This window comes from Vanessa atalanta, chromosome 11 (assembly GCF_905147765.1).
Source record: "Vanessa atalanta chromosome 11, ilVanAtal1.2, whole genome shotgun sequence".
Taxonomy (NCBI): domain Eukaryota; kingdom Metazoa; phylum Arthropoda; class Insecta; order Lepidoptera; family Nymphalidae; genus Vanessa; species Vanessa atalanta.
In genome coordinates this window covers 1,799,517-1,809,060 of record NC_061881.1, presented here as the reverse complement: position 1 = coordinate 1,809,060, position 9,544 = coordinate 1,799,517, and positions in this window count along the sequence as shown.

Sequence of the window (9,544 nt, the reverse complement as noted above, 5' to 3'; positions counted from 1 at the left end):
TTATTACAAACATAATCTAACTTTAAAAAAAAATATTTTAATAAGTAGTAAGTAATTCTAGATAATTAAAAAAATACAAAACTAAATCTTAAGAAAATATCACCCATGTCTATGCGATTCAAAGCTCTAGGTACCGCCCTACAGGCCGCGATTTGTTCGTATTTCAAACTCAGAACGGCTTGACAGAGACAACACAAACCCTATATCCGTCTCGCTCGCACCCAAACTCGCATCAAGTTATTAAAGTTGCAATCAGTTAATTATGGTGTTGTTTCCAACTTTATTAAAGGAAGCACTCGAATCTTTTTAATTACGGACGTATGTTGATGTGTGTGTAATTGGTGTTATGATTAAGACTCATTCTTGTACCGAGTTGTGAAAAACATGCTTTGATTTCGGTGATAGAAATGTTCAACAAGATAATAGATCGATATATAAATGAAGGTATGTATATTCTTTATAACTACTGTTTTTAGCGGCTGTTTTTGGTAATGAAAACAAATTAAATATGTATTAATATTATGTACACGCATACATACATAGATGCTTTGTAACATAAGTGCATTATTAGATTTTAATTTTTATACATTATAACAGTTTTTACTAACATACACAATGATTTACAGGAATGGTTTATGAATATTAATGAAAAATAAATGAAAAATCTAACGTTGTTATGATATAATGTGTCAGTTTAGTCGAAAAAATAATACGTTCAGAGAACTTCTATGCGTGCGCTTGGTAAATAGGCAAAATAATACGACAATAAGATGTGTGAAATTTTTCAATCAGACTATATATAAACGTTTGACATAACCTTTATGCTCATATTTTTTTAAATGAAGCAATCAAGCCTATTCTTGTATAATTAAATCGAGACACAAATATCTTCTTTTCTATTAAATTATCGACAGTCTTATTCTTAGATTGTAAAACCATTTTTTATGTGATAGGTGGCAAACGAGCAGGAGGCTCACCTGATGGAAAGTGACTACCACCGCCCATGGACATATACAACACCGGGGGGCTTAAAGGTGCATTGCCGGCCTTTGTGGATGAAGTACACTCTTGAAGGTTCCCAAGTCGTATCGGTTCGGAAAAACTGGTGCCACAGAATGGTTGTGCGAGGTAGATAATGTAACCTATTATATTCAGGCAAAGATACTCGTTCCTGGAAAAAATTAAGTATTATTTGTGCTTAGCAAATTATTAAAGAATATTTATATTAATAATAGTATTCATTTAATTTAATACTACCACTGTGACAGTCCATTAATAGTTAAATATTAGACTAAATTCTCCTTTACAAAGATTGAATCCGATCCCAATCCGTGGTCTAATTCCCCAGTGAGCGTAAATTTCTCTGATTTTCCTCAGAAATATGCTAGTTTTCTAAGGATATTGATAATTTTCCTTGAGAATAAAACTAAGCTAGAACCAAGTCACTTATATCATTTTAAAAATATATAATCTTAAAGATCAAATAAATAGTTGTCTAATCTTTTAATTTATTTATATATCAACCCTTCTTATCCGAATCTGAATCTTAACCGAAGGTAACGTGATCCAAGCCAGACCATCACCGCTAAATTTTCACGTGTTTTATGTTTATCACGTGGTTTGTGGTGATGGAGAACATGGTGAAGAAACCAGCATATGTCGGATAATAATCTGTTTACCCACCAACACGCATTTAAGGAGCGTTGTTTGACCACGCTCCTTTTACCTTATCCCAGTGGTCGTACATACACACAGTTACTTTACTTTTGATTTATTTCATATGTATAGTATTATTTCTATGATGTTAATAAGATTAATTTCTAATAAATAATTTAAACAACTTATTTTTTTAAGGTTTAACTTTTTTGATAAATCTATATAAAAAAAAACTAATAATTACTATGAATATGATCATTAATATTCAGTGATATAATAAAATTAAAGTAAATTGAAGTTTTATTTGAATTAGTTCTCGTTCATCATTGCAAAATAACCTATTAATACAAAAAAAAATGTATAAGGAATAGAAATAAATCCCGTAATGACATTTATATTTCTAAACGAAACGATAAATACAACTAACTAAATATGTTAAGAAACAAAACTAAATTTAAAATTTGAATACAGAAATGAAATTAAATATTTTCATGCACGCACACATACAAAATACCTCTAAGTCAGAAATGAAAACCTTCTGACAAGGAAATAATGCCGCAATCACGCGGTGATTTAATCACAACATGTTCTTGTGATACAACTTTGAGTGATGGTTTGTTTTATTGTTCATAATTTTCTCATTATTTATACTTAAAAATTAAATAAAACCAAGAATTTCCTAACAGCGGTGGGACACATCGCCGTAGAACTGACTGCAGCTGGGGCAGAAAAGTTATCGAGTGACAGACAGAAGACTTTTACGTAAGCCGACCCCCGTACAAGGTGGACTGACGTTCTTCCGTCCGTCGTCCGGCCTGGAAATCGTCCAGGGAAGTCATTGTCGATCAGTGGGCGTCTTCCGTATGAGATGATGATGCTTATGACAGATTAATAGTGGGATATCATTACAATGCTGTAAGTTTTTATAAAATTAGTTCAAATGCAATTTTTCTCGCGATCGCAGGCGAAACTAAAAGACTTTCTACAGAACAGGGTTTCCCAAACTTTTTGCATCAGACCTCCCCATACATATTATATTATTGTATTTTGATACTCCTCCTATTTACATTCGTAGGATAAAATATCACATTGTTGAGATGCTGCATGTTGAGACAAAGTCTTGAATGCGCTTGGGACCGTTGTGAAAGACAACATTTTTATTTCGAATAAATTGCGGGTTTTTGTAATACTATTCCAGCTTAGTCAACCAGTGAATCAATATTAAATAAGACTATGTAAATATCAGTCAACTTAAACATCTTGATTGTCTATACTAAAATTATAAAGAGGAAAGGTTTGTATCTAATCGATAAACTCCGAATAGAAATGTTTTTTTATAATTCTCTCTACCTTTCATTATTAGACAGCTACTTTATTCAGAATTCTGTTTTAATAAGATTTTAGCTTTAAACAATAATATATTTAAATATATAGTTCCGTCTGTACTTTTCTTTGAAATTGGAACACATCAATACAGAGTATACAATTATAATATTTAGTTATAGCACGGAGCCATGGTGGTCCTGCGGTTACAACACTTGAATCTTAACGGTTATGGGTACGACCCCGGGCAAGCACCACTGATTACTTACCTATGTGTTTAATTCATGTATATTGTTTATTCATGAGAAAACCCGCATGTGTCAAATGTCAAACAGCCACATGTATATCTACCAACCTGCTTTGAAACAGCGTTGTGGTCTGTGGAATGGAGTCCAAACCGTCTCTTCAAATGGAGAGGTGACCTGCCTCAGCTCAGCAATGAGAAATTTACAAACTGTTACTTTTTATAATATTTAACTCATCAAAATAGCACGCCCAGTCAGTTTTCAGCACAGAGGTTACTTAAAGGAGGTTTTCATCGTTTTAAAAGTCGTTCTTTTTTTTGTTATACAATAGGTTATAGTTTCGTATTATGCAGGACCGGATTATCCATTAGGCAATGTAGACAACTGCCAAGGGACCCGCATCGGCCGAGGGCCAGGGCAATAAGGTTTTAAAATTCTTTGATAATGAAATTATTGAAGCGAAAAATTTCTCTTATTTTAATAGGATGAAGGCGTATCTTCATAATATAGTAAAAATAAAACGTAATAAAGCTTTGGATAGAAAAATATGTTTTAAAAAATGAATATTATATATATATATATATATATATATATAAATATATATATATATAATATTCATTTTTTAAAACATATTTTTAATATATAATATTTTATATATGTATATATACCTATATAGGTATATATACATATATAAAATATTATATATTAAATATACAATAAATCCTTGTATTCATCAATATAAGTAGGATGTGCGCACATTGCATTTATTGTATTAACAGAAAAGCACATAATGTTGTCTTAGATTTTCGCGATTATTACACATTGAAATAAAACTAGTTTTTTAACGGATTTAATCGCGTATATTAATTATTTTAGTCTGCCCGTGACCACGAACACTGCAAAGTGCTCGAAACGTCGGGATGTTAAAATAAAATAATTAATATACGCGATTAAATCCGTCAAAAAACTAGTTTTATTTCAAGAAAAGCACATATCACAGCACCAGTTTACCGAGGCACCTAGACAATGCATATACTTATCTGCTACATTATATACCTATTTACCCCTACTTTTAAGCGTATTTTTTTGTGTTAATAGTGGGGACGATATTAGCCCAAGGGAGTCAGGATCAATCCTGCGACTTTTTACATCGCTAGGCGGCCCGTAAACCATTGCGATATTGAGGCTGTACTCAGTATCGTATCGTAGATCCTTATTCTATCCAAGGAAAACTTTTATGGGTAGATATTTAAACATATATATAAGTATTGCGTGGGTTATATTTAACTAAAAGGAATTTGTATCATCTCGATAGCTTATTCTAACTAACCCTTAAAACTAATCATAATAAACTATTAAACTCGCCTAATATGTTAATGCTTCCTCAAAGTTCGGTAAAACTTATTTTGTCCAATCTAGCTAATATCTAAGTAATTAGATGAGTAGTGTGGAATGTTATCATTCATGGTTTGATATATAGATGCTGGATAAGGAGTTGAAGCTGGTAAACGGGTGTGCGGTAAATGATAACGAAATGTTTTTCTCTAATTTCGATTGATATAAGTATGCAATGTTTGTTAAAACTATTGGTGCACGAAAATAAGCCTTCTGTCTTATTCTTAAAGATATTAAATCCCAAAACATTGTTATAATATATTTGTGTCGTCCAAGCGAAACGTATTTCCAAAATATACAAGACTAACTTCGTCCAACTTTGTGTGCTAACTATCCTTACGAGACGCTAAAATGACTCGGTTATGCTCTCAGCTAATCTGAATCCATACATACATTAAAACCAGCTTAAATTCCCGATTCGCTACAGTCTAGCTGTCTAATAACAAAGACAAAGCCTTGTTGTAGTTCAGTAAGCTATTCGACCGTGTAGGAATGATTAATTTATGTTTGTAACTTAGTAAAATTTTCATGAAATTGACATTTTGGCTTTTACTGCCTTGTTCGGGTAAAATAAATAAAAGTAAACAAATACGATCTATAATTTATCGTGGATAAGTTTCCATCGAGTATACCGTCTCCTGTACGAAATTAATATTTGGAACACGCTTTCTGAACGCACCCGTGTACATCAAACATGGCTGCCCGTTGAACTGTCATGTCACCAATTTTATGCATTTAATGTCTCGAATATACTAATTTTTACTGCACAAAATTATTAATTTAAATATTCATAGATGTATTCATAAAAATATAATTAATTTTAATTGGCAGCTCATTAATAATAACGAACGGAATTAATTAAATAATTATAATGCACGTTAAATATGAATAAACATTTTAAATTTAATTCTAGAATAAAAGAAAATTATACTTCGACTGCAGTTTTAAAGCTGGTATTACTTCTTGTAATAATAAATTCCTTTTAATTAATTAACCAATACTTTAGCCCGTTCATTTAGTTTAACTATACTTATATTTGATGAGAGTTTTTATTGAAAAGAAATACTAGTAACGCAGTTTAAACAAAGTTATGAGCTCCCATAATAGAGCTGTTAGTTAATTAATATATCTGTAGCCGTCGAGCAGATCGGAGGTTCAGAGCAAATCGTGGTTACCATCGTTTTTAAGCACCTGCTTCGATTAACCTTAAATATTTTTTTTATTTTTTTCTTTTGCTCTTAAATTATAAATAGAATTTAAACAAGAAATGCTTCGATCAAAAAATATTCTCACGATAAAATTTAGTATATTCGTGAATAAATTAAAAAATAAATGACCACAACCCACGGAAGCAGCGTATTTAAAATATGCTTAAAAACAACATAAGTATCTATACATATAATATCATTTATTCCAATTGCGGCTTGTCAATTTTTGTCATTTTTGTTTGTGTGCGTGTCACAATCACAACTACTACATTTTAATAGCATTTTTTTTTAAATGGGCTTATGTGATAGCTTAAACACCTACATAATTATAGTATAATAAATGTTAGACGACCACAGCCACTTGTCCACTTAAAATATAAATCTTACCTCCAAAGCGAAAATAATCTGTCAGCTCTTCACCAGGATTACAAATTACTATCTCAGATTCTATTGTACTATTCCTTTATGTACAAGATTTCATAGAACCGAATCATAACTAGAGACAGATGTTGTATTTCTTTAGTATTTTTAAAATTTTCCCAAAGAGCTATTATTAGACTTCAGTTTTTAAACTAGAAAGTATTATTAATCAATATGAAAAATGTTTGAAATGATAATAATTGACGCTACAAAACTCTCGTCTCTGAAAAAAAAAATTATAATGGACAATAAATTTTGTCTACTAACTTGCCATTGACCATAACAAGATAGAATTTTACACCGAGACATTCATCAGCTGTTGTTCCGTTCTCTTTCTGAGATTTCGACAATCAATAGACCATTTAAAATGACCCCCGCAAGTCTTTGTTAAATAAGTGAATTATACTCGGTAAGATCTTCTCATTTGAAAATTGTAACTTTAAGAAAATAGTTTTAAAACGGTTCCCCATTAATACCGACCATTAGACCCGCATCTTACTCAGATAAAGACTTTAAATCGTTCAGATGTTATACATAGTATGTCTCGTTCGTCTAATGGCTAGAAAATAAGGCTGTATAAAGGTCAGGCCCATAAAGTTATGCCGGCATGAAACTCCCAGTAAAAGCCGGGAACGGGAAGTTTTAGCGATATACTCCTATGGTTTGGAAAGCACATAATGCCTTTAGCTGCTTCTAATCTGTCTCCGATCGTGTAGGATCGCCGTCCCATTAAACTAGAGTGACCAAAGACGGCCGACTCGTGTTGGCGCATACACTTAATTATGTCCTACTAGTGATCCTATAGCACTCGGAAATAATGCAGCTTTCTACCAAGAAAAAATAAAATAAAACTGTGTCATTAGTTTCAGAGATTAGTCCTTCATACAAAAAAAACAAATTTTACCTTTTTGTAATATAAATAAAGATAATATATCTTACTTAGATGGTTTGTCTTTGAAGCCGTCGTGACTCAAACTTTCTTTATCATCAAGTAATCAGCGAAAGCCTCATTTTCTCTCAATAATGTTTTGTATGTATTAGGGCTTGGTGGATTTGCATGTGAAAAATTTCATCGAAAATTTCATTCCAACATATTATGCATTCTCTAACTACATTTTCCTTTCCGAGAACCTTTACCGCTGAGCACAAGATGAATTATAAACAAAAGTTAAGGCAATGAAAACATTGCCACTTACCTAGAATTTAACCCCAATCTAAATTCTATCCAATGGCTTATTTCGGCTAAGTAGTCATATTAACTAACGTCAAACTGTAGAACGATATTATATTATGTATCTTTTAAGCACTTCGTACTTATTATTTCATATAATGAGTATGTATAAAAGTCTCCGTAAAAGCATCTTTTTTAAACATTATATACTTCAAAGGAGACTATCTGTATTTTTGTTATTACAAACAGATCACTTATAAACACGAATACGAAACGTAAGGATTGATAAAACTATTTGATAAAGCAAAGCCGCCGGCAAATGTTGTGTACACTATGATATTCTAAATTCTTCAAAACGCGATGAAACTTTATATATAACTTTCATGTATATTTCCTTTTATAAAACTATTTGATATACGTATGTTATTAAAAATATCAAAAAGATTGCCAGAATAGCTTCTTTTAAAAACGGTGGTAGCTTTGCTTTTAATTTAATCTGTTTTAATTTAAACGTGGTTGTGGAGGGCCTCTTTAACAAAGATATTTTGATTATTTGAAAAACTGAATCCATTTATGTAATGATGATGTTCGAGTTTCTGATGGAAAGAGGTTTGACTTCTATTACCTATTCTTTGATTGTATATTTTACTTTAGTTAATTTTAATAAACAACGATTATAAAATTACATCATTGTTAAAACAATATTTGTCTCGGAACACCGGTTGGAACTAAGTTGCTTTTACTATATATTATTATTTATATATGCTATATATATTAAAAAACAAACACAATAGAATAAAGAATGATTAATGAGAACGGTTGAGAATATATATAAATTACAAGAAAATCGTTTTTAAATAATTCCGTGTGAATTAAAACAATAACAAAAAAATAGTTTGAATATCGTTTTATTAAACCCTATATAATAAATAGAAAGAGACAGAGAAACAGAGAAAGGGAGAGAAGGGTTTTCCTTGCGTGACGATTTCTGTAGGTTCAATCTACTGTAAGCGGCGTAAAGGAATTTAATTCCAAAAAATACGGGAATGGCCGATGTGATACGTCGGTTTTTTAATTATTGATATTATTTACAAATAAAGCCAGCTTATAAATGAAGTAAATTAAATATAAACATAATGCAAACACCCACACATATTAAACACATATTAAAGCATAAATAAATAAATAAATAAAATAAATGCGCCACGTACCACGTACCACGTACTTATGCGCCACGAAGTATGGAGGCGTAAAGATCGGTGAGAAAGTGGAAACATGACGACATCAAACGTCATCAAGCTATCAGGGCTGTAGTTCATATAAGACTTGATACATATTATTCAGTTGCCTTGCCTATAGACTTTGGAGCAATTTTAATGCCTTCCGGTATTATAAATAAAGACATCATTTCATGATATATAATACAAATAATGAGCCCCTCGTGCGAATTTAAATCACACATATCACAAGCCGTCGTGTTTATATTCACGAATAAATTATTTCGAGAAATCTGCAACGTCCCTTAGAGTCTTTATATTTTAACAGGAAGGTCTGGTTAATAGGTCATCATCATAAGTGGTCACGCACATTAACACTACCTTTAATAACATCGACTTACTCAACTCACTCCCATCAACCTGGAATACGGGTAAAGAAAGTATTGGTGTTTGGGTTGAAAATAACTTATAAGTAGAATTTAAGTTGCACCATCACGAATATAAGTTTTAGATTCAAACGATCGCTAACTGTTTGTTTCTTTCGAAAAATTATACTTGTCAATTATTATTACCTAAAAAAAAAACAGTTTTATTCGACAGTTCTCAAGCTTAGGTATATAAATATATTATTTGAAGTGTATATTCCGATGTTTAAAAATATTTAAACAGATCCAACTCAAAATGACACACACTCAAATTACTCACAGATATGACGAATCATACATTAAGACTTTATCTATGCAATTGCCGTTTTTTATGAAATAAACTAACGTAATTATTTTCTATAGGTATTTATTATTCTATTCTATTATTTATATTAATCAAACTAATTCTTGAAAAAAACAGCTGGACAAATTTAGCAAAGGCATTTCGTACTGCTTCTCGGGTATTGAATTATTAGCCGCCAAG